Raw genomic sequence first — 26,258 nt, forward strand, 5'->3', positions numbered from 1 at the left:
GCTTGCTGAAACCAGGCACAGTGGCTGGCAGTCTCTGGGGGAAGACCTTACATCCATATAAAATAACCAGGTCCATATTAAGTCACCACTGTTGATGAATCTGAGGGCATCATATGGATCACACCAAAAGAATAAATGATTATATGACCTATGCACATAGGTATAAATAATTAAAGCAGAAGAATGAAAATCCAGGAGTATACAGTCACTGGGAGCTAAGGGGCACTCAGCAAAGCCCAAGAAGGAAATTTAACTTCCTTGATTTCTAGTTTGTAAAAGGAACAGCCGGAGCTCTGACAATAAAGGTGATGAAGATACAGCACTGAAACTGCAGTGTCTAAGCATATGCCTGCAGATGGAAAAGACTTCCCGGAGTCTGTCCAGTGATCTCCAGAGCAGGATACAGAGAAGGAGGGTCAGGCAAAGGGCTGTACTCCCAACTCTCCCGGATAAGCCAGGACGATATGTGGCATTTTTCTCAGTCACTCCAGGGAGGAAGATTTGAATCAATACTAGAAATACTCGAGTAAGATCTGTAATATGTTAGATGTAGATTTAGGTATTTATGCTCAAGTTAACTGCTCTCTTATTCCACAAATATTTACTAGGTGCCTACTGTGTTCCAAGTATGGTCCTGGGTGACCAGGACATAATAATCCCTGTTCACAAGGAGGGCAGATTCTAATGGGAAATGGAAGATAAAGGCAAATGAATAAAATAAACAGAATATCATATGGTGGAGAGAAAGAAATCACTGGCATGAGAAAATCAGGAAATACTTTTGAAGAAAACCTGCCATTGAACTAGGGTGGTCAGGAGATATGGAAGCAAATCCCTGAAGGTGAGGGGGTAGTGAGCCTTATAGGCACCTGGGGCAGTCGCTGGGGCAGATGTGGAAGAGGGACACTCCTGGGTTTTAAATGAAGAGAAAGAGGCCATTGTGTCTGGAGATGAGTAAGCAAGGGACAGAGGAGAAGAGATCAGAGACTTAGATGGTAGGAAGGTTGGGGAACAAATTCTATGGGCTTTGGAGGATACTGTAAAGACTCTAAATTTTATTCTCAGATGAGAATCAAGTCAAGGTAGGGTGAGCAAAGGAGTGGCATTCTGTCATATCCTGGAACAATCACTCTGCTGTTGTGTAAATAGGCTGCAAGATGTCATGCACAGAAAGAGAGAGACCAGTCTCCTGAAATGACAGGCTAGAGATTATGGTGGCCTGGGCTAGAGTCAGAGCAGTGGGGGTGGTCGGAAGTAAGCAGATTTTGGAGATGTTTTTGAGGAAGACCTGACCGGAGTTGCAATGAAAATAGGATATGAGAAAAAGAAGACTCCAGAACAATGCCAAGGTTGGGGCTCAGACAACTGTAAAGATGGACTTGCCATTTACTGTGACATGGATAATAACACAGAAGCAAGTTTGGGTGAGATGAGTTGGAGTTCACTTTTAAGTATGTTAAGTATGAAATCTCCATTAGCCATTTAAGTGGTGACGTCAAAGAAGCAGTTGAATATAGGAGAATACAGTCAGGGAACCGGTTTCCCCTGAAGATAGAAAGCTGGGGGTGATGAGCATACAATTGGTATTTAAAATCAGAGGACGACCTGGTGAGTGAGCTTAGACAGGAAAGAGAGGAGGTCTTAGACCTGAATCTCCAAATGCTCCAACAAGAAAGAAGTTAGGAGACTGAGAAGAAGTAGGTAAAAGAGACTAAGGAGTGGCCAATGGAATGGGAGAAAAAAAACAGGAAAGTAACCTGTCTTGGAAAGTAAGTTTTTGGTTTTTTTTTTAAGTATCTAAAGATACTGAAGAAGAAGCGGAGAAAACTGCAGCAAATGCTATTGATAGATTATATAAAATAAGAGCTGAAAATTGCCACAGGATTTTGAACACAGAGGTCAATGGCAACCTTCACCAGGACAGATCTGGTTCAGAAGTGAGAACGGAAGCTTGATCTGAGCACAGTGAGTAATATGTGGATATTTGCAGCTATTTGTATATAGTTTATGTGAAAAGTGTGGTCTCGCTCATGCTCAACTAATATTTAGTTTGCTTTGTAAAAGCCAACTTAAGCCTCCCTTCCCGACCCCCGCCCCACCCCCATTGTTAAGGAAAAGTCCCTGGACCAGACCGACTGGCAATCTCAGTTTTCTGAACAAGAATCTGGGCACAGAACATGCAACTCTGGAAAGCAGTGGTAGCAGCATAAACCTGGGTAAAATACTACCTCCTAACTTCCAGACTGTGGGACTCCTTGACACTTCACTTCCTGTCTCTAAAGAGGGAACATGCTGCACAGGATTACATGAAACGACAGAGGTAAAGCATTTCACCAAGCCACCAGCATGGTGGTTCCCCCGTTATCCTTCCCCCTCTTCTTTCACCTTTTTCCTTTTCCTTGCAAGGTCTACTGACTTGTTCAAGCCACAGAATACTCAGATTCCATGAGTTTGGGGGAATACATGGTAAAAGAGTGATTCTCAAAGTCTATCTTAACACAGATGATTTTATGGCAGAAAATTTACCTATTTTCTATGGTGTTTACCTATTTGGGGTGACATTAGTGGTAAAGAATCCTGCCTGCCAATGCAAGAGACTCAAGAGACGTGGGTTTGATTCCTGGATCAAGAAGATCCACTGGAGGAAGAAATGGCAACCCGCTCCATTTTGCCTGGGAAACCCCATGGACAGAGGAGCCTGGTGGGCTACAGTCTATGGGTTTGCAAATGAGTCGGACAAGACTGAACACACACATACACATGTAATATTTCTGTATGTATAAAGTGAAGCCACTTAGTCGTGTCTGACTCTTTGCGACCCCATGGACTGTAACCTACCAGGCTCCTCTGTCCATCAGACTTCCCAAGCAAGAATACTGGAGTGGATTGCCATTTCCTTCTCCACGGGATCTTCCCGACTCAAGGATTGAACCCAGGCCTCCTGCATTGCAGGCAGACGCTTTACCAACTGAGCCACCAGGGAAGCCCCTCTGTATGTGTATATGTATATAAATATATATATTTTTCAAAGCCTTTGAACAGAAGCCTAGTTGAGGAGGAAGCCATTTATGAGTGTGAGCTGGTAATATTTGCTTACTTCCTCTTCATTTGGTCAATGCTGGCCTTCACACAGCAATTTCATTTCAATAACTGTTTCTCCAGTGCCCTGAGTGCACTCTTCAGGGCATCGGCAACAGCAAACAAAACAGCTCACCAAAGTTTAAAAAGGAAAGACTTGATAAGGAAAATACTGTGAAATTGTTTTAACTAATTGAGATAATACTATCATTGTTCTATTTAAGATGCAGAATATCTCAACTTGGCAATGATCAATGCTTATTAGAATGATGTGGGAACAAGGTGTTCTCCGTTTGGTGCATATTACATAGAAAGGGGGGCTTCCCAGTTGGTGCTAGTAGTAAAGAACCCACCTGCCAACACAGGAAACTAAAACAGATGTAATTTCGATCCCTGGGTTGGGAAGATCCCCTGGAGGAGGGCATGGCACCTGCTCCCGTATTCTTGCCTGGAGAATCCCATGGACAGAGGAGCCTAGTGGGCTACAGTTCATAGGGTCACAAAGAGTTGGACACAACTGAAGCAACTTAGCACATATGCATCCACATAGAAAGAACTGATAATGTTTTGGATAATCCATTTCCACATAAAGATTATAATTCTGTTAAGGAGTATTTTTATTAGAGTACTAACTTCACTCTTTCTTTTCAAAGGTATCTCCTTGCATCCATGTAAGAAAATATCTACCAGATCTGAGAACATAGTACTGTGCCACAACACTCCTCATGCTAACCTTTAAAATACCACTCTAAATGAAAGACTGGATTAGGCAAATTGACTACAGCCATGGGCTCAAAATATTGCATGACCACCAATTCACCTTATAAATCTTTGTCCAAGTTTTTTCACCTATCACTGTCCCATCTGTTAGTGGCTATCTTCTCAATGACTATATTATATTAACCATCTGGATTCAGATTATGGTTCGTCAGACCCCTCAAACTCTCAGTGCTTCACTGGAAGTCAGGCATGATGATAACCATTCCATCTGTCTCTCAGTATGATTATGAAAATTAAAAATCAAGTTAGGTGTTGAAAATTATTAGAAAACTCTGAAGTCCTATATAAATGAGATTAGTAATATTACTAAACACTAAAAAGCTAAATTCTCCGGAGAAAAAATATCATTACATTGCTGGACCACTACTATTACATGTAGTTTATCCTTGTGTGAGAGGCTTTCAATTTCAAAGGTTCCCCATAGATTTTAAACAAAGCATTTTTTTTATCATTGGCCCTTTGAGGGTGTATCTACTACTTTGACCAAAGAGGGTTTTTTTTAATCATTATTTTTCTTATTTATTTATGTTTTACTTTTGGCTGTGCTGGGTCTTTGTTGCTGTGCATGAGTTTTCTCTAGCTTGGGAGAGCAGGGACTACTCTCTAGTTGCAGTGCACCAGCTTCTCATTGCAGTGGCTTCTCTTGTCGCAGAGCACAGGCTCCAGCATGCAGAGGTTTCAGCAGTTACAGCATGTGGGCTCAGTAGTTGTGGCCCCTGGGCTCCAGAACACGGACTCAGCAGCTGTGCCGCAGAGGCTTAGCTGTCTGCGGCATGTGGGATCTTCCTGGACCAAGGACTGAACCGGTGTCCCCTGCATTTCAAGGTGGACTCAACTACTGGGTCATCAGGGAAGCCCAGTCAATGAGTTTTTAAATGCACATATTTGTATGAATCATTCCAAGTATCATATATTTTTTTTTTTTGCTCACTGCTCTACACACGAACTAAGAATAGATGAAATGATCAACAACTTGTTCCGTAAGGTAATTATTTATATCTACTCCAAAAAGTTCCATTGAGCATCCAATCTACTTTAAACAGTGGCATTTCCTTAATGTCATAATGGATATATTATTTTATTTATTTTTAAAATATATTTTATTGAAATACAGTTGATTTACAATGTTAACTTCTGCTTTATAGCAAAGTGATTCAGTTACACATATAGATACATTCCTTACTTATATTCTTTTTCATTATGGTCTATCACAAGATATTGAATATGGTTCCCTGTGCTATACAGTTGGATTTTGTTCTTTATCTATGTATAATAGTTTGCATCTGCTAATCCCAAACTCCTACTTCATTCCTTCCCCATTCCCCCTCCCCCTTGGCAACCACAAATCTGTTCTCACATCTGTGAATCTGTTTCTGTTTTGTAGACTAAGTTCACTTGTGTCATATTTGAGACTCCACATATAAGCAATATCATATATTTGTTCTTCTCTGACTTACTTCACTTAGTATGATAATCTCTAAGTCCATCCATATTGCTGCAAATTGTATTATTTCATTCTTTTTTATGGCTGAGCACTGTCCCATCTTCTTTATCCACTGTCTTTCGATGAACGTTTAGGCTGTTTCCAAGTTTTGGTTATTGTGAATAGTGCTGCTATGAATTTAGGGGTGCATGTATCTTTTTGAATTATCACTGTGCCCAGGCATACGCCCAGGAATGGGATTATTGGATCATATGACAACTCCAGTTTTAGTTTTTTGAGGAATCCCCACACTGCTTTTCACAATGGCTGCACCAATTTGCATTCCCACTAACGGTGTAGGACGGTTACCTTTTTTCCACATCCTCTTCAGCACTTACTGTTTGTAGATTTTTTTAATGGTGGTTACTCTGACCACCGTGAGGTGGTACCTCACCATAGTTTTGACTTGTACTTCTCTAATAATTAGCAATGTTGAACATCTTTTCATGTGACCATTGGCCATCTGTAGGTCTTCTTTGGAAAAATGTCTATTTAAATCTTCTGCCATAATGGACATACAATTTAATCTCCAAACTTTAAGACAAACACAAATTCCACCACTCTCTAAAGAGTCAATTAATGAAGCCATTCAGAATCTTGCTTCTGAGATTACCTTATCCTCATCACAGTCCATAGCCTACACTGTCTGTGTCTCTTCTTAAATAGCTCTGATGCCTGAGTTGCCTTTAATTCAGCAATTATTTGTTGAGCCCTATTATGGAGTAGGAGCTGTTATGAATTCTGGAAAGGGACTGATGAACAAAACAGACATATATCCTGCTCATGGAAACAGGAAACACAAAATTTAACAAATAGGAAAGTACAGAGTGCTATATAAAATTAAGAAAAAAATCTTTCTGAGGAAATGACGCTGGGACCTGAGGACTGAAGTTCTTAGGCATAAGAAAGACAGTTGAGATTCCCGGCCTATTAGATAATCTTAGGAAGATTGAAAAAAAAAAAGACAACAATTAGAGTCGCTGATGTTTTATGGTACAAATGAAGGTAAAAAGACTTGTTACAGGCTGGAAGACTTTTTCAGAAAAAAAACCCACAAATGCCAGCTATGAAAATATTCCTGGCTGAGAATATGACTTTTGACAAAGGCTATTAAAAACTGAAGAACTTAAACCCGGTTCTTTCTGCCTTATGTAAATAGCTCCAGAGGATCCAGGTATGGATTTTATAATTAAGTGAATAAAAACCTTATTTGAAAAGTGAAAGTCGCTCAGTTATGTCCAACTCTTTGCAACCCCATGGAATTCTCCAGGCCAGAATACTGCAGTGGGTAGCCTTCCCCTTCTCGGGGGATCTTCCCAACCCAGGGGTCTAACCCAGGTCTCCCGCATTGCAGGCAGATTCTTTACCAGCTGAGCCACAAGGGAAGCCCAAGAATACTGGAGTGGGTAACCTATCCCTTCTCCAGGGGATCTTCCCGACCCAGGAATCGAACCGGGGTCTCCTGCATTGCATGTGGATTCTTTACCAGCTGAGCTACCAGGGAAGCCCTTAAAAGCCTTATTTAACAAGTCATTTCCAAAGCCAAATGCCTCACTTCTTCCTCCTCTTCATGGGCAATCCACGCAAGACAACAAAGTAGTAAGACAGTGACCACGATCACCTACTCATCTTCCATCTCACAGACATAACTAGAAGTCCTGAATGATAAGTAACACTACCTCTATGAAGGACTGAGTTAACCACCATCAGTCTCTAAAACTCTTAGGAGTTTGAGCTGGCCTTGGGAAGAGGGGAAGAAGGACAGGCATGGGAAAAAAGAAACACGCAAACCATTTAATATAGAAAGAACTGGGCTAAAAAATGTTTGTGGTAACTATTCCCACAGGAATATAGAAGATTTTAGTAAGAGCGCCTCTGATTGAAAATTAAGTTACAATAGTCTTGGAGAGAGAGGGTAACTTTTAGGCATTAAGGATAAAAAACTAGCATCACACACTGATGTAAACTCAGAATCAAAGAATAAAAAGTGTTCTACGGAACCATGGTAGGACAAAACTGAGGACTAGGATGCAGGCTGTAATGTCTCTACATTGAAGTAATAAATATAACTAACCTGAAAGCCAGGGGCTTCCCAGGCAGCACTATAGTAAAGAACCCACTTGCCAATGCAGGAGCTGCAGCAGACACGGGTTCCATCCCTGGGTCAGAAATATCCCCTGGAGGAGGGCCTAGGAATCTACTCCAGTGTTCTTGCCTGGAAAATCCCATGGACAGAGGAACCAGGTGGGCTATAGTCCATAGGGTCACAAAGACTCCGACATGACTGAAGCAACTTAGCATGCATGCACAACCTTAGATCTAGGCTCCAGTACTCTTGCCTGGAAAATCCCATGGATGGAGGAACCAGGTGGACTATAGGCCATGGGGTTGCAAAGAGTCTGACATGACTGAACGACTTCACTTTCACACTTCACTCTCATGCACTGGAGAAGGAAATGGCAACCCACTCCAGTGTTCTTGCCTGGAGAATCCCAGGGACGGCGGAGTCTGGTGGACTGCCGTCTATGGGGTCGCACAGAGTCGGACACGACTGAAGCGACTTAGCAGCAGCAGCAGCAGTAGGAACACCAGGAAGTCAAAAAGTTTGAAATCCTGTAAGTGTCCCACTTAGATTCTTTCCACAGTGAAGTTCAACCAGAAATAACTTAGGCCCTCAACAGGTGAGAAGCAGCTCTGGGGTACCCAGCATTAGGAAAATTGAGTAACAGGCTGAATCAGATTAAGCAGACTAGTGGCCAATTAAAATACTTTAGTATCAAGAAATTTCTGTAAGCAATAAACTTGTATGTTTTTGATAAACAAGAAATAGATGTATTAATATATGATGCTTGTGAGAGATGCAAATTGGCAGGCAAGGGGGCTCTGTCCCCAGGATTAAGTGGACTACAATTTTATAATCAAAGGGAAGTGAGAGAAGGGAAAGTGAGAGAAGGAAAAAAGACCACCTTCTTTGAGGAGATGTCAGGCTTACATCACTAGGTCCTCCTTTGTATTGAGTGAGAGAGTGTCTGACCCTATGAGGTCAAACTAGAATTACCATAGTGCTGGGAGTTGTGACATTTTTCTTCCACCTAAAGGCCTGGGGCATATTTTGTGCTTTTACTTATGGCTTTATAGTTAAGCAAGTCAGCTTCTGAACTTGTATTTTAAAATACTCTCTTGCTTTTGAAGATGGCAACAAAAGACACTACTGTTTCAAGTTTAATACAGGATACTCAGGTTATTATAACTCTCACCATACTTCACTGATTCAATATAAGTTTCTCAGACTCACTGAGTGATCTTCACCTACCCACTGCTCTAGATTCTTCTTCCTCTAGCTTTCTTCAATCCCTCTATTACTATTTCATCTATAACCTCTATTCCTCACCTTGTTGCTTTTATACTTGGTGGAAAGGGGAGAAATGCCATAAATATTTTTGAATAAACATGGTTTCATAAACAAACAAAAAAGATGAGGCTGTCAAGCTAAATTTTGTTGGTTTTGTTACGCACGTAACTTAATGCTGATACTTGTAGCTAGAGGAGTTGGCATTTCTATTTTAACACATCAGAATTCACGGGAAATCTTTTCTTTTGTTACCTTTCAAATTCCTCTTTAATAGGAAGGAAAAGTAAGTCCTCCTAGTCATGCAGTTGTGTTTTTAAGATGGAAATTTTACCAAACCTTTCAGTACTTAGAACACCGTCAAGTGCCATGATTAAGAAGAACAATCAATGTCATTGTTGGATGTGGGTCTCAAGTCCTAATAGAAAAACAGGGGGTTTTGATTTGCAGCCCTTTAGAATGGCCTGAAAGGCTGTCACTAGATGTCAGCTGCTATTACTCATGAAGTCAAAACATGTGCTTTCCCTTACTTGATGAAAATATCAAGTTTTTGTCCAAAAGAACATGAACTCACACCTAATTGCAGTCCAACCCATTCATTTCTATGTACCTTCACCCACATATCCACACGGACTCCCACATATAATTATGCTTCACCCACACACATAATTTAATTTCTCATCCCTATGTTAATTATATCCCCAGCCTAAGCATCTAAATACACCCCCTGCCTCACATCTAATTACAGCCCCCCTCTTATGAATGTAATTATACCATTCAGCCACCCATCTAATTATGCCCTCCTTGACGTATTTAATCGCACTGCCCTGCTCAAGGACCTAATTACATTCTAACCAGTCCGTCAATTAAGCCCCCAACCCTCCAACCATATTCTTCAGATGCACATCTCCTTATCTCTGTACCCCACTGTATTATTTCAACTAGAGACTGCCAACTTCCCACAAGCAAATTCCCAGCAAGTATGGCACCCAGATAAACACGCAAAATAATGATACATGTTCAGATGCAGCTGAATCAAAAGCAGCTTTGGTTATTTCAAGTAAATAAGCTTTTCCGGTATTTATTTTTTCAGTTTTATTTAACCGGGCCCTTGGAAGTCAAAATTAAAATTTCAGCTGTTTTTTTTTTTTTTTTAACTTTGCATGCTTAAGCATTTTTATGATGAAAAGATCTAGTAATTAGTCAATTTATTTCAGAGACAAATGCTTCTCATTACAGATATTTAATTATTGAACTCTTTAAAAAAGCATTACCCAAAACTTTGCCTGGGGATATATATTTATAAATACTAATGATAGAATATTTGCACATCCCTTCCATTTAAAAAAGGTTAACTGTTCTTCAATTACACAAAATGAATTTCCAGAAAGCTGTTGCTAAGATCTGTATTCCCCATTCCACTAATAAAATTATGATTATAAAAAGACTAGTTCACTATTAATAGTCCTGCTACAGAGGCTGCATCTCTGGAAACTGAATGATGTTGAGTATTTATATGTGCTGTCCTGTGCTGTGCTGAGTCACTCAGTCTGACTCTGCAACCCCATGGACTGTAGCCCACAACCTCTGACCATGGGATTCTCCAGGCAAGAATATTGGAGTTGGTTGTGATGCCCTCCTCAAGGGTATAGTCCCAACCCAGGGATCAAGCCCAGGTCTCCCACATTGCAGGCAGATTCTTTACCATCTGAGCCTCCGGGAAGCCCAAATATTTATATACGCAAAAGTAGGAAGTCAAGAAACACCTGGAGTAACAGGCAAATTTGGCCTTAGAGTACAGAATGAAGCAGGGCGAAGGCTAATAGAGTTTTGCCAAGAGAATGCACTGAACATAGCAAACACCCTCTTCCAACAACACAAGAGAAGACTCTACACATGGGCATCACCAGATGGTCAACACCAAAATCAGATTGACTGTATTCTTTGCAGCCAAAGATGGAGAAGCTCTATACAGTCAGCAAAAACAAGACCAGGAACTGACTGTGGCTCAGATCCTTACTGCCAAATTCAAACTTAAACTGAATAAAGTAGGGAAAACCACTAGACTGTTCAGGTATGACCTAAGTCAAATCCCTTATGATTATACAGTGGAAGTGAGCAATAGATTTAAGGGACTAGATCTGATAGACAGAGTGCCTGATGAAATACAGATGGAGGTTCGTGACTTTGTACAGGAGACAGGGAACAAAACCATCCCCAAGAAAAAGAAATGCAAAAAAGCAAAATGGCTGTCTGAGGAGGCCTTACAAATAGCTGTGAATAGAAGAGAAGCGAAAAGCAAAGGAGAAAAGGAAAGATATACCCATTTGAATGCAGAGTTCCAAAGAATAGCAAAAAGAGATAAGAAAGTCTTCCTCAGTGATCAGTGCAAAGAAATAGAGTAAAACAATAGAATGGACAAGACTAGAGATCGCTTCAAGAAAATCAGAGATACCAAGGGAACATTTCATGCAAAGATGGGCTCAATAAAGGACAGAAATGGTATGGACCTAACAGAAGCAGAGGATACTAAGAAGAGGTGGCGAGAAAACACAGAAGAACTATACAAAAAAGATCTTCACGACCCAGATAATCACGATGGTGTGATCATTCACCTAGAGCCAGACATCCTGCAATGTGAAGTCAAGTGGGCCTTATGAAGCATCACTACAAACAAAGCTAGTGGAAGTGATGGAATACCAGTTGAGCTATTTCAAATCCTGAAAGATGATGCTGTGAAAGTGCTGCACTCAATATGCCAGCAAATTTGGAAAACTCAGCAGTGGCCACAGGACTGGAAAAGGTCAGTTTTCATTCCAGTCCCTAAGAAAGGCAATCCCAAAGAATGCTCAAACTACCGCACAATTGCACTCATCTCACACGCTACTAAAGTAATGCTCAAAATGCCCCAAGCCAGGCTCGGCAATACATGAACCATGAACTTCCAGATGTTCAAGCTGGTTTCAGAAAAGGCAGAGGAACCAGAGATCAAATTGCCAACATCTGTTGGATCATCGGAAAAGCAAGAGTGTTCCAGAAAAACATCTATTTCTGCTTTATTGACTATGCCAAAGCCTTGACTGTGTGTATCACAATAAACTGTGGAAAATTCTGAAAGTGATGGGAATACCAGACCACCTGACCTGCCTCTTGAGAAATCTGTATGCAGGTCAGGAAGCAACAGTTAGAACTGGACATGGAACAGACTGGTTCCAAATAGGAAAAGGAATATGTCAAGGCTGTATATTGTCACCCTGCTTATTTAACTTATATGCAGAGTACATCATGAGAAATGCTAGCCTGGATGAAGCACAAGCTGGAATCAAGATTGCCAGGAGAAATATCAATAACCTCAGATATGCAGATGACACCACCCTTATGACAAAAAGTGAAGAAGAACTAAAGAGCCTCTTGATGAAAGTGAAAGAGGAGAGTGAAAAAGTTGGCTTAAAGCTCAACATTCAGAAAACTAAGATCATGGCATCTGGTCCCATCACTTCATGGCAAATAGATGGGGAAACAGTAGAAACAGTGGCTGACTTTATTTTGGGGGGCTCCAAAATCACTGCAGATGGTGACTGCAGTCATGAAATTAAAAGACATTTACTCTTTGGAAGGAAAGTTATGACCAACCTAGACAGCATATTAAAAAGCCCAAACATTGCTTTGCCAATGAAAGTCCGTCTAGTCAAGTCTATGGTTTTTCCAGTAGTCATGTATGGATGTGAGAGTTGGACTATAAAGAAAGCTGAGTGCTGAAGAACTGATGCTTTTGAACTACGGTGTAGGAGAAGACTCGTGAGAGTCCCTTGGACTGCAAGGAGATCCAACCAGTCCATCCTAAAAGAAATCAGTTCGGGGTGTTCATTGGAAGGACTGAAGTTGAAGCTGAAACTCCAATACTTTGGTCACCTGATGCAAAGTGCTGACTCATTTGAAAAGACCCTGATGCTGGGAAAGATTGAGGGCAGGAGGAGAAGGGGACAACAAAAGATGAGATGGTTGGATGGCATCACCAACTCAATGGACATGAGTTTGAGTAAGCTCTGGGAGTTGGTGATGGACAGGGAGGCCTGGCCTGCTGCAGTCCATGGGGTCCCAAAGAGTCAGACACAACTGAGCGACTGAACTGAACTGAACTGAAGCATTCTAAGGAGTATTATGTATTTTCACCTATCCATTATTCTGGATATAACTTCTGGAAGCCAACAACAAAATAAAACATCAGTTTAGGTTTCAATTGTTGCATTATGTATTTTTCACATATCTGGATATAAATTCTGGAAGCCAACTATAAAACATCAGTTTAGATTATAATAGAAAAGAACAAATCCAACTCCATATTAGATCTGTTCCTTTTCTTATGCTTAGTCATTCTGGCTTTGCGTCTTTTGTAAAAGAACGTTACAGGATGGCTTATTCTCAGGGTTCTGACCTTTAAAGAGTCCATTCATATGGAGATAAAAAGTTGCAGAACAGAGAATAACTGTTGTTTCATTGCAGTTTTACAGGAACATCATGACCTGACCTATGTAAACAGCTGAAAGAACAAAGAATTCTGACACCCAAAAGTTTGCAGCAACCTAACCACATCCCTCCCTCAACTTGCTTTAAAAGTTCAGTTCAGTTCAGTTCAGTCACTCAGTCATGTCTGACTCTTTGCGACCCCATGATCCGCAGCACACCAAGCCTCCCTGTCCATCACCAACTCCCAGAGTTTACCCAAACTCATGTCCATTGAGTCAGTGAAGCCATCCAACCTTCTCATCCTCTGTCATCCCTTTCTCCTCCTGCCTTTAATCTTTCCCAACATCAGGGTCTTTTCAAATGAGTCGGCTCTTCACATCAGGTGGCCAAAATACTAGAGTTTCAGCTTCAACATCAGTCCTTCCAATGAACACCCAGGACTGATCTCCTTTAGGATGGACTGGTTGGATCTCCTTGCAGTCCAAAGGCCTCTCACGAGTCTTCTCCAACACCACAGCTCAAAAGCATCAATTCTTCTGTGCTCAGCCCTCTTTGTAGGCCAACTCTCACATCCATACATGACCACTTTGCTGAAACTCTTTGAGGAGTTCCAGTTTGCGGGGTGGGGGCGGCGGGGGGGGTGGGCATAAACAAACTGTCTCCTTGCATGGCTCTGAAATAAAACTTTCTCTGTTTCAAACTGCAACATTTGGGTTTGTTTGGACTCACTGTGTGTCAGGCACACAAACTCACTGTAGGTAACAAGATGGCATTTGGCAGATTTATTGAACATTTCATACTCAATTCCTGGTTAAGTTTGTTAATGATGTAGTTTCTGACGAACGGATGCTAAAGCTGTAAGGAAGGCTGTCCCTATACTTTAAGCCAGAGGTTGGCCACACTTCAAAAATTCTCAAAACCAAGGGGAAAGGAAATACGAAGGGCATGCACATTACAAAGGTTGTGGCCAGTGATTCTTAGTGATGGAGCAGAAAGTGACAGATGCCACAGAGGAAGCTACACCCTGTATCATGGTGAGACTTTTGTCTTCTCCACTCACAAGGTGAAAGTACCACCAAAAGCTTCTTTTTCTTCAAATACAGGCAGCACATCTTCCTGTCGATGAGCCTTACCCTAGAGCCTGCCTGCCTGCCTGCATCCAAGTTTGGCTTAATGTTTCTTCTGTGACTGCTGGCAAGTTACCTAACATCAGTGTCTTAGCCTTTTCGTTTGTAATAATGGTACCCACCTTGTATAGTTGTAAGGATTAAATGAGTTATGTCTAGCTAGTACAAGATAAATGATTGGTAAGTTATTTTTAATCAACTCAGATTTTCTCAGCAGCACAGCCCAGAAATCTTGGGAGTAATGTTTGCGTGTCTCTCAATATCACCTAACGTGTAACTCTGCAAAAGCTCTTCTATATTCCTTTTCTTTCCACCCTCATAAGTAATTTTACAGTGGCTGGTTACTATTAGTCAGCTTCTGGTTCTTGTCTACCATCCCTCCTTCACTCGCAAACACTACTTATTCTTCTAAGACAAAAGTAATGGTATCACAGGTGTTCACAGTGCATCAAATAATGCTCATTAAATGTGTGTAGCAATTATCCCACAGTAAATCTTCATATAAACAAAGGCTAGCGCAAATCACTTCCCTATCAAAAAAAAAAAAAGTACAATATATGTCTGCTCTTTATTCACAGGCGAAAATGTTTGAGATCTTCATTGAGACATTCAGGACCCGTCAATATGCCGAAGTCCCTGCTCATCCTTTTCTCAAACCACATCATCTATACTCACACCCCAAATTTTCTCCACACCATTTTATTTACAGCTGCTGACCTCCAGTAGAGCCTGAATTTCTTGTCTCCCTATACTTTTGTTGAGGACTTCCCAGGTTGTCCAAATGGTAAAGAACCTGCCTGCCAATGCAATACAGGAGACATAAGAGACGTGGGTTTGATCCCTGGCTTGGGAAGATCCCCTGGAGAAGGAAATGGCAACCCATTCCAGTATTCTTGCCTGAAAAATCCCACGGACAGAGGAGCCTGGTGGGCTACAGTCTATGGAGTTGCAAAGAGTCAGACACGACTGAAGTGACTTAGCACACACGTTTGTTGCTGCTCCAGGGCCTCTTCCTCTCTCCTGCTCACAACTTCCCTACTCTATTATCTACCAAGCAAATTATTTTTCACTGTTAATATTTATGAAGTGTCTGCAGGTTTCTGCCCGGTAAGATCCCCTACAAATTCAAGGAAATACTCCAAAAACTAAAGCAGAAGAGAAAAACATAATTCATTTATGCTCAATGAGTCATGAGAATTAGGTACTAAAGCTCTGCACAGAGGCTTGTAAATATGTGTGGAATTGAATCAAATCACTTCTTCAATACTTCAGAGACTTTTAAACTTATTACTGTTGATGTTGTTATTCTGTTTGCTTTGAAATGGAAGTCTCTTGTTTTTCAAACAAGATTGTATGAAGAAAGACCCCATAAAAAGAAAAAGAAATAGGAAAACACATGAGAAGATGTTGTTCTGAGGTCAAGGTGGGCATCCTCCCCCACTGACCTCTTGTGTTAGCTGCTCAGTCGTGTCCGACTCTTCTCGATTCCAAGGACTATAGCCCACCAGGCTGCTCTGTCCATGGGATTCTCCGGGTAAGAAAACTGGAGTGGGTTGCCATTTCCTTCTCCAACTGACCTCTTGGTCTCTCTCAGTTTTGAAAGTAACACTGAGACACAGCAAGGAATTTGATACTGCAGAAAACTACTAACCTAATCAAACTCCTTTTTTCCCCCAGGAATGAAGAACCACAAACATCAAACACCTTTCAGCTAAGGGAATGTAGCAAGTATTTACTGAGTGACAACCAACCATAAACCAGTTACCATATGATGTGTTGGGGCAAAAACCCTGATCCCCAGTTCAATGTTTATTCCACTAAAATATGGTAGGAATTAAGACATCTGTTTTGTTTTCAACTATAAATAGTGCACAGTAACTCAGTAATGCAGCAGACTGCTAAACCGTTAATCCAATTTAACTGATTAAGCACTTGAACTAGCAAAACCAGATCAACTGCCTGCTAGTTAACTATTAATTATTCAATTAATTAAAAAAAACCAGTGTTGTCCCATATAGAACTATTTCCATTAAAAATGAAAAAGGAGGGGAAAATTGGGAGATTGGGGTTGACAAATACACATGCTGAGTCGCTGCAGTCCTGTTCTACTCTTTGCGACCCCATGGACTGTAGCCCACCAGACTCCTCTGTCCATGGGATTTCCCAGGCAAGAATACTGGAGTGGGGTTGCCATTTCCTAGTCCAGGGGATCTTCCCGACTCAGGGATCGAACCGGCATCTCCTGCAATGGCAGGTGGATTCTTTACTGCTGATCCGCCAGGGAAGCCCAGGACCAAGAATACTCATCTCTAATAAGCATGGCAGGGTGATTCTGACATACATGGGCCACCCTGAAGGAATCGGGGAGGATGAAATAAACAGAGGTAAGGATGTGAGTATGGAATTTAGAGGCTGTAAAATTTAGCTGATTGGAGGTTTGTGGGAGGGCAGGTCCTGGGAGATGACTAAGGGAGCAAAACTGGGAAAAGGGGTGCTCTGGAAACAACTTTTCCTTTTCTCTCACAAGTAAGGATGACAGATTTAAAAAAAAAATACAGTTAGGGGAGGTAGGAAGCTCAGAAGCCAGTTACTCTGGAAGAGAATATTCCCCGCTGATTTCCTCATTTGAAAAAATGTTTTTATTAATTTTTTATTAAAGTATAGTCGATTGGCAAAGTTTCATTACTTTTAGGTGTAGAGCAAACTGAATCAGTTATACATGTACATGTCTCCATCCTTTCTAAGATTCTTTCCCCATATAGGTTATCACAGAGTATCGAATAGAGTTCTCTGTGCTATGCAGTAGGTTCTTATTACATATCTGTTTTATACAGGAATGCATGCATGCTCAGTCCCGTCTGATTCTCTGTGACCCTTTGGATTGTAGTCCTGCTGGGCTCCTCTGTCCACGGGATTCTCCAGGCAAGAATACTGGAGTGGGTTGTCCCTCCTGCAGGGAATCATCCCAACCCACGGATCGTACTGGTGTCTGCCTGCATCTCTTGTATTGCAGACGGATTCTTTATTAACTGAGCCACTTGGAAAGCCCTGAAATATACACACTGCTATATATAAAAGATGGCTCAATGGGTAAGAATCTGCCTGCAATGCAGGAGCTGCAGGAGGTGTGGGTTCAATTCCTGGGCTGGGAAAACCCCCTGAAGGATGGCATGGCAACTCACTCCAGTATTCTTGTCTGGGAAATCAGAATCACCCTGCCCTGCAGAGTTGCGATGAGTATTCTTGGCCGGACACGACTGACTGACTGAACTGAACTGAACTGATATTTGGTCCTGGGCTTCCCTGGTGGATCACCGGTAAAGAATCCACCTGCCATTGCAGGAAATGCAGATTAGATCCCTGGTTCGGGAAGATCCCCTGGAATAGGAAATGGCAACCCCACTCCAGTATTCTTGCCTGGGAAATCCCATGGACAGAGGAGTCTGGTGGGCTACAGTTCATAGGATCGCAAAAGGGTCAGACACAACTACTAATCGACTGAACAACAATATTCTTGGTCCCACCTCAGCCCTCTTGAATCACTGAGTACAGCGTGAAAAACTGAAAGTGAAAGTCACTCAGGCGTGTCTGACTCTTTTCAAGGCCAGAATACTGGAGTGGGTACCCTTTCCCTTCTCCAGGGGATCTTCCCAATCCAAAGATCAAACCCAGGTCCTCCACATTGCAGGCGGATTGTTTACCAGCTGAGACACAAGGGAAGCTGCCGGGAGCCAGAACACGAGATCCCACACATGACAAGGTCATGAGGAGAAGACCTGACAAGCAAGGCAGATCAGGACCTCAGGGATTTCGAAAAGCTGCCCCGGCGCTCACCTTAAAGATGATCTCTGTCTCTCTGATGCTTGCTATATTAGACTACTCCCTAATTTCTGTGACACAGGAAGAAGGCCTTCCCCGATCTCTCTCCAAACAGAATCAACCTAGAACTTTAATCAATATGTCCCCCGGACGGCGGTATCCTATAAGATTATCCAGGATGAAAGGAGTGTTTCAATTTAGACCCCTTTGCTGGCATTCTAGCCTGCTTGGCAAATGCATACTAATGCACATGCCTGCTCACAACACCTTAATCATACACAGCATAAAGAACCTGATCACATAAAGGCCCTAATAGCATGGAGCCCTTCGGGGGTGAGGAAGCCCTACTAGAGAACACAAAAATATTATTCTAAAAGTGGTTATAGTTAAAGATTTAGAAAAATAAGAGTTCAGAATTGTTAATTTTAACCAGGAATGCTAAACAGGGGCTGCCTCACCGGAGTTGCAGAGTCTGTGTGTGGTAAACCTTTTAAATAAATTTAACTGATAACTTCTGCAAAAGGACTGACCTTTGTGTTCAACAAAGAATAGATTACGGGAAATGGCTTTGCATTCACCTAGGTCATAAAATGTCAATAGGCCCCAAGGCCAGAAGATAATGTACAAGACTCTCACAAAGAAGTTGCAGAAAACACCCTGGTTTCGTGAAGGATAAGCTGATGTAATATTAAACTATCTTCCCCTTAAAAATGTACTAACTTAGAATATAATAGCTACAGTAAAAAATAAAGATTTACCAGACTCTGCTGCACACCCCCAGTCTGGTCTCTCTCTCTGTCTCTCTCTGTCTCTCTCTCTCTCTTTCTCTCGCCGACACCATTCATCCTGAGGGTACCCCTGGATCCTGCCGAGGCTGGACCCCGGCAAGTGGCACCACGAACAGGGAACCCGAAGGTAATCCCCCCCCACCATTGTTCAGTCTTCGGGATGGCTAGGACCCCACTAGGGCGCCGCGGGCCCCCCTGCATAAAATAGGTAGGGTGAGGAAAATGGGTAGGCTTCAGGTTTCTTCTTCAGGACTCCACGAGGGCGCTACAGGCCTCCCTGCATAAGAAAGGTAGGGTAAGGAAGGTGGGTATGTTTAAGGTTCCTTCTTTTCTAAGATTAAGATACTCTCCTTTTTCTTCTTCTAATTAATAACAAAAATGGGTAACAGTGAGTTAAAGGAAAGACAGCTTTTTATTGGGGTTATATTGCAGCTATTAAATAAAAGAAGTACTAAAGTAAAAAAGGCTGGTGTTCAATCTTTTTTCACATTTGTACAGGAGCAATGTCCTTGTTTTCCAGAAGAGAGCAGTTCTCCTGGGTTCCCTTACCCTCCTGCTCTCCACCCGGGTGCCCTTTCCGATGAGATCTCTTGCTTTGTCAGCACATGTGTCCCCTCGGACAGTTCATTTATAACAGCCCAGTTACAGGCCCTGGAAGGGGTCCCTCTTCCTGCAACTGGTAGGGACTCTTCTTCGCTGAGACTGACATCCTGACCACTCGGGGTACTCAGGGGCCAGCTTGCCTGCCAATGGACCAGACCCAGCGGCCGCAACTGGGACCCTTTTGTCCCTGGTCTCCTCCTGATGCGGACAACTGACCAGAGTGCCCCGACTAGTAAAGAACAAGGGACTTTACTGACCTCTCTCCCCTTCCCTCTCTCTGTCCTCTCCTTAGCCCTTCCTATCCTTCCCGTTTTTCTAGTCCCCCCGTTCCTGGACGCAGGAATCTGGTCGAAGGGCCTCAGTTCGCGCTGAGGACTGGAGACTGATCACCTCCTCTTGGCAGAGAACTCAAATTCTGGTTTCTGGTAGGGGCCGAGTTCCAGTCCTCCCTTCTCTGGAAGCCCAGGGAAAAGTCCTGTAACGCCTGGGTGTCTGCAGGTGGCAGGAGATGTCTGTAAGGCCACCCCTTTTGCCCCCCTTTCCCGCCTCCTCCTCCTCCTCCTTCTTTTCCTTTCCTCCTCTTAAAATCTTTGAGGACATCTAAAGTTCTGTGTCTCTATAGGAGGTTTTCTGAGAGACTGTATTCTGGTATTTAAGGGAGTGTCTGATGAGGACTGCTAGGTTTATATGTGTGTGTTTTAACTCTGTGTTCTGTGTTGTGATTTTTGATGGCCATTTTGCTTTTTGTTAGAACTTGATTTTCTTTCCCTGTGCCTTGAGACCAGGGCTCTCAGCAATCACTTATCTAGACCATCTTTAACTCCTGAGACTGAGGGAAAAGGGAAAAAAACCTTTAAAAATTTTTATTTATTTCAACTTCTTTATAAACTAGTAAATTTTATATTGTAATATCTAATTCATGACCAAACTTTAAAAATGAAGCTAGATCTTGTACTGTGTCTGTCTAAATATGTCTTGGTATGTCTTTGTCTCTGGGTAATATTTTTTAGGTTAATTTGTAAATAAGCTCTATTTAATTGGCTTAAAGAAAGGTAAGCGCTTACAAATCAAATAATTCTAAATTAAACAATAAATTCCAGGTTCAGGTGAACTGGGAAATATTCAGTATTAAATACCTGATATTAATGTTTGTTTGTTGACCTATCTAATATAGACATGTCTTAGAGTAATTAACATCAAGTAAAATATTTTCATTATGCCTAGGTTTATTATAAGTTAAATATTGTTATATTGTAATATCTGTTACAAGTTTGTCAGCAAGGAAAGTACCTCAAGTAAAGAAACTTCAAAAAAAATGTAAATGAGATAGGAGCTTTTAGATAAACTATTAAAAATCATCATACTTTAGAAATGTCTCTCTAAAACAGTCCCTTTAGATTTTGGTAACCTGAATTTCTAGGCTTGTGCTAAATTAAGTGACTGATTTGTTGAATAGCTACATCATTCAAAAGAAAGATTCTGAAACATTCATTACTGAACACTAATTTCCCCTTACAGAGAAACTATAGATTTTGGACTATTAATGAGTAATGTTTGATGCCATCCTGAGATGTTCACTAAAATTTTTTTAGAAATTGTCACTGGTATTTATGTTCACCAATCTGTAGAATGATAATATAATATAAAAGTCAATTCTTGGTTGCTTAAGGAAAGTAAGATGTGTGTGTTCAGTAAAGAAGGTATGAGGAATGAAGTTACATTTTATGAAGGAAAAAGGAAGTAAGTCTGACTTATAGTTGGCTGTTCCAGGATGGGAGAACAAATGGGTACAGAAAGAGATAAAAAGGTTTTATAGAAACTAGACCCCAGGGAAAGAGTTTTGTGTATAAATAAAAGTTTTCTTGAGATGCTGAACTGCCTTTGATAATGGATTTTAAGTTTCTTTACCTCTGAAGTGATCTGTTCTATGTTTACCTTTAAAATATTTTTTTTACTTTGGCTAAGTAAATATATTATTTCACAGTGATCTATATGATTCTACCTGACAGAGTACTATAAACCCTTTTGATATTTATTGACAAAACTGCCTAAATAGCTTGACTTCTAGCTGACTTTGGGATGCTTCAGAGGGCCCCTGAGACATCCCAAAGAGCTATTAAACTACCTGAGTTCATTTGACATGTTAAATTGCATGGGAAATATTGTTGGAGGAGTGATAAATCTTCTCAGGTTATATTGTATGGTTGATGTTACTTATATAGCTATCCTAGAAAATATGTGAAATTCATAAAAATCTGATATGTCCTGGTAAAATATTGTCAGTTATAATTTTAGTTATCATGTTAAAGTGTTACAAGTCACAGCAATGACCAGGCTACTTTGTTAATTACAATTTAATTAGATTTTAAACATGCCTTGTATGGTTTCACTCTCAAGCCTTTAAAAAAATACTGCTTGTTCCTCAAGATTTATAAAAAAGACTTTTCTAAGATTAACTGATAAATTTTGTCTGTTGCTATCTAGTAAATTGGTAACAGACTGAAATTTAGTCTACTCTATGTTAAGAGAACGAAGTTTTCTTAGAATGAATCTTTCAATAACAGATTATGAATTTCTTTGCCTTTAAGTGATTTATATTTGTTTTTAAAATCTTTTGTTACTTTAGTAAAGTAAATAAGTGCTATTTAAGATTATGGTACATGTAAAAGCTCATTTTGCTTCTACAAAAAATAACCTCTCACTGTTAGACTTGTGCTATCTTAATGTCCTTAAAACATGGCAACAGTCTACTTCTAAATCAAAAAATTAAAAATGGGTGAACGGTAGCTGAAAATCAAAGAGTCAGGGCTATGGAAAATCCAAGACGGCCGCTTGGCTTTTCCCAGCTCCCTGCAGAACTCTCCGGCAGAACACTCAGAAGCTCGCGACTGAGATCCATCTGGCTGTCTTAAAAAATAAAAAAGGGGGAGATGCTGGGAGCCGGAACACGAGATCCCACACATGACAAGGTCATGAGGAGAAGACCTGACAAGCAAGGCAGATCAGGACCTCAGGGATTTCGAAAAGCTGCCCCGGCGCTCACCTTAAAGATGATCTCTGTCTCTCTGATGCTTGCTATATTAGACTACTCCCTAATTTCTATGACACAGGAAGAAGGCCTTCCCCGATCTCTCTCCAAACAGAATCAACCTAGAACTTTAATCAATATGTCCCCCGGATGGTGGTATCCTATAAGATTATCCAGGATGAAAGGAGTGTTTCAATTTAGACCCCTTTGCTGGCATTCTAGCCTGCTTGGCAAATGCGTACTAACGCACATGCCTGCTCACAACACCTTAATCATACACAGCATAAAGAATCTGATCACATAAAGGCTCTAATAGGCACAGAGCCCTTCGGGGGTGAGGAAGCCCTACTAGAGAACATAAAATATTATTCTAAAAGTGGTTATAGTTAAAGATTTAGAAAAATAAGAGTTCAGAATTGTTCATTTTAACCAGGAATGCTAAACAGGGGCTGCCTCACAGGAGTTGCAGAGTCTGTGTGTGGTAAACCTTTTAAATAAATTTAACTGATAACTTCTGCAAAAGGACTGACCTTTGTGTTCAACAAAGAATAGATTACGGGAAATGGCTTTGCATTCACCTAGGTCATAAAATGTCAATAGGCCCCATGGCCAGAAGATAATGTACAAGACTCTCACAAAGAAGTATGCAGAAAACACCCTGGTTTCGTGAAGGATAAGCTGATGTAATATTAAACTATCTTCCCCTTAAAAATGTACTAACTTAGAATATAAAAGCTATGGTAAAAAATAAAGATTTGCCAGACTCTGCTGCACCCCCCGTCTGGTCCCTCTCTCTCTGTCTCTCTGTCTCTCTCTGTCTCTCTCTCTCTTTCTCTCGCAGACGCCGTTCATCCTGAGGGTACCCCTGGATCCTGCCGAGGCTGGACCCCGGCAGGAAGCCCATGAAAAGCTGAAGTTCTATAAAGTTCATGTGCACGATAAAGATTGTGAGTCTCCAGATTCTGCCAACTCTCAAATACAGGCTAAGGTCTTCCTTCCTTAAAACTTCCCCTGACCAATCTCATCTTCTGGGATCGTCATCCACAGTCCTTCCCACTGCCACCAAAAAACCTACAGAGCTGTCACTCCCTCGAACCAGACACTCTAGACACTAGGCATTTGGTATTAATTCCTGTCCTCCATTGTATGTATACAATCATCCTCCACAAATGGAGAATATGCCACCCAAGAGTATAAAGTATGTCTTATAACTCCTAACGTCCTCAGACATTATACAGTGATCACAGTAAGTACAATGAAAGCATCTACATACTTATTGTGGTCAGTATATATAGATGTTTTCATTTGATTGACTGATTTCAGTTCAGTTTAGTTGCTCAGTCGTGTCCGACTCTTTGCGACTCCATGGACTGCAGCAGGCCAGGCTTCCCTGTCCTTTACCAACTCCCAGAGCTTGCTCAAACCCATGTCCATTGACATGATTGATTTACCTACCCAGAAATGCCAAGAATATAAGCAAATGAAGCAAATCTGTTAACTTTCTCAGACCACTGGTATAAAGGTTAAGGATACGCAGCTGAGCTAAAAAGAGTCTAGCATAGAGAAGTTGCAAAATCCCACATCTACAGAATCCAGGTTGGAAGCACAAGCAGAATGGAAGGAAAACAATAGGGAGTGCTGAGGACTGGGGTAAACGGAGGACACCTGATCAAATAAAAAAGATCAGGAACTGATCCATACTCTGTTGATGGGCACTGGGACCCCGTGCTGCCAGATATACTGATGTTTTTTCTAAGGAAAACGAAAAATCCGTATTTTTATATGAAATCTAGTCTTTAATATTGATCGTATAGTTCATATGGCTTTTTAAAAAAAACAAAAACAGTAAAAGCCAAACAAAATATACTCGAGGGCCAGTTTTGGCTTGCTGGATGGCAATTTTTCCTCTAGAACCCAGGGAGGGCCTTAGCAGGTTTATATTTATTCAGAGTAGGACGCGAGAGGAGAAGGGCATGGCAACCCACTCCAGTATTCTTGCCTGGAGAATCCCATGGACAGAGGGTGGTGGTAGGCTACAGTCCCTGGGGTTGCAAAGAGTCAAAGACACGACTGAGCAACTCAGCATAGCACATAGCACAGGAAGCTAGAGACGAGAGTCAATCTTCAGTTATTCAGAAATACATAGGGAAATACATGTGTTAGAGAACCTTTAGCCAAAAACTGGGGAAGACTCTCTTCCCCTTTTCAGGCCCAGAAAAGAAACAGGTCCTTTCAGAAGGCAGTCTGTGAAGCATTCAGGACATGAATTGACAACAGATGGAAAGTTTTTTGAGAAGTCTCCCTAAGCCTTGCTTTAAAATAATATTGTCATATTCAGATATTACCCACTGTGATTTCTCAACTTTAGTGGCTGAAGCCTCTCATTCCAAACAGTTGTTTGTTTTCTAACCAAAATGGGATCATCTTATCCCTGCTATTGCAACATGCAAGCTTATTTAACAAGTGTGCATACCTTATTTAACAAGATATCATGGGCATTATTTTAATGCCAGGATATTATTTGACTGGATAGGTGGCTCATAATTTAACCAATTTCTTACTGTGAGTATTTTAGTGCTAGTGCTAAGTTGCTTCAGTCGTGTCCAACTCTTTTTGACTCCATGGATCATAGCTTGCCAGGCTCTTCTGTCCATGGGATTCTCCAGGCAAGAATACTGGAGTGGGTTGCCATTTCCTCCCGTTAGGGTTTTCCCAATCCAGGGATCGAACTGGAGTCTCTGGCGTCTCCTGCATTGACATGTGGGTTGTTTACCACTAGGGCCACCTGGAAAGCCCCATGAGTATTTTAAGTGGTTCCTAATTTTTCACTTATGTCAAATAACACTGCTATAAACATCTTCAGATTGTGGCAAATCCAGGAAGGTGCATGGGGAAGAACAGATGAATCCATTCTTCTTTCTCCTTTTGTATAAACAATCAAGTTGGCTTAATTTTATGTAAAGCATCGAGCAAGAGCCTCTTCAAGATTGCCTTCCAGAAAGATTGTCATCCCTAACCCATTCCACACAGAATTCCTCATGGACTGTCATTCCTAACCCATACACACAGAATTCCACATGAGGAATATATATATACTGACCTGGTACATATAACCTTGAGAACTTGATCAGTTATTTTAAAGTAAATCCTTACTATACGGAATCACTGGGTCAGATAACAAGCACATATTTAAGGCTTTTGATATACACCGTGAAATTTCTCACCAGAAAAAAACTGTACCAAGTTCACTGACACCAGTGTACCCTACATTGAAAATAACTTGGGTCATATCAACAAAAGTTAGCAACTGAGCAAGTATTCGTTCATTTCCATAAGAAAAGCACAACGGAATTCTCCTTATATATTTACAGCTATCTCTCCCAGACATACTAAGGGAGAGAGTTTATTGTGTTGTAATCATTCTGTGGCGGTTACTTAATCTGAAGAAAAGCAGTGCAGTTTAAATGGATATATTCACAGTTTGCATCAGTGGGCCTAAATTCAAATCCAGACTCAGCTTGGAACCAGTTTCTAGCTGGGAGACCTGGATCACATTAACATCTCTCAGCCTTAATTTCTACATGTAAAATGGAGATGATAAAACCTTTACCAGATGAAACATTTAGCAAAACGCCTGGCACATGGTAAGTTCTCAGCCAACTACAGCTGTACAGTATATCTACACTTCACTGTGTGTGTGTTAAGTGTGTGTTAGTCACACAGTTGTGTCCGACTC

The 26,258-nt window shown here is 41.2% G+C and overlaps 1 protein-coding gene across 1 annotated transcript in view; it reads right to left on the reverse strand.

Annotated features, from left to right (window-relative positions):
- ST8SIA1 (ST8 alpha-N-acetyl-neuraminide alpha-2,8-sialyltransferase 1) overlaps positions 1 to 26,258 on the reverse strand; it is a 172,986-nt gene that overhangs the window by 69,753 nt on the left and 76,975 nt on the right. The gene's annotated exons all lie outside the window — the stretch shown is intronic.

Source organism: Cervus canadensis, chromosome 21 (genome assembly GCF_019320065.1).
Source record: "Cervus canadensis isolate Bull #8, Minnesota chromosome 21, ASM1932006v1, whole genome shotgun sequence".
Lineage (NCBI taxonomy): Eukaryota > Metazoa > Chordata > Mammalia > Artiodactyla > Cervidae > Cervus > Cervus canadensis.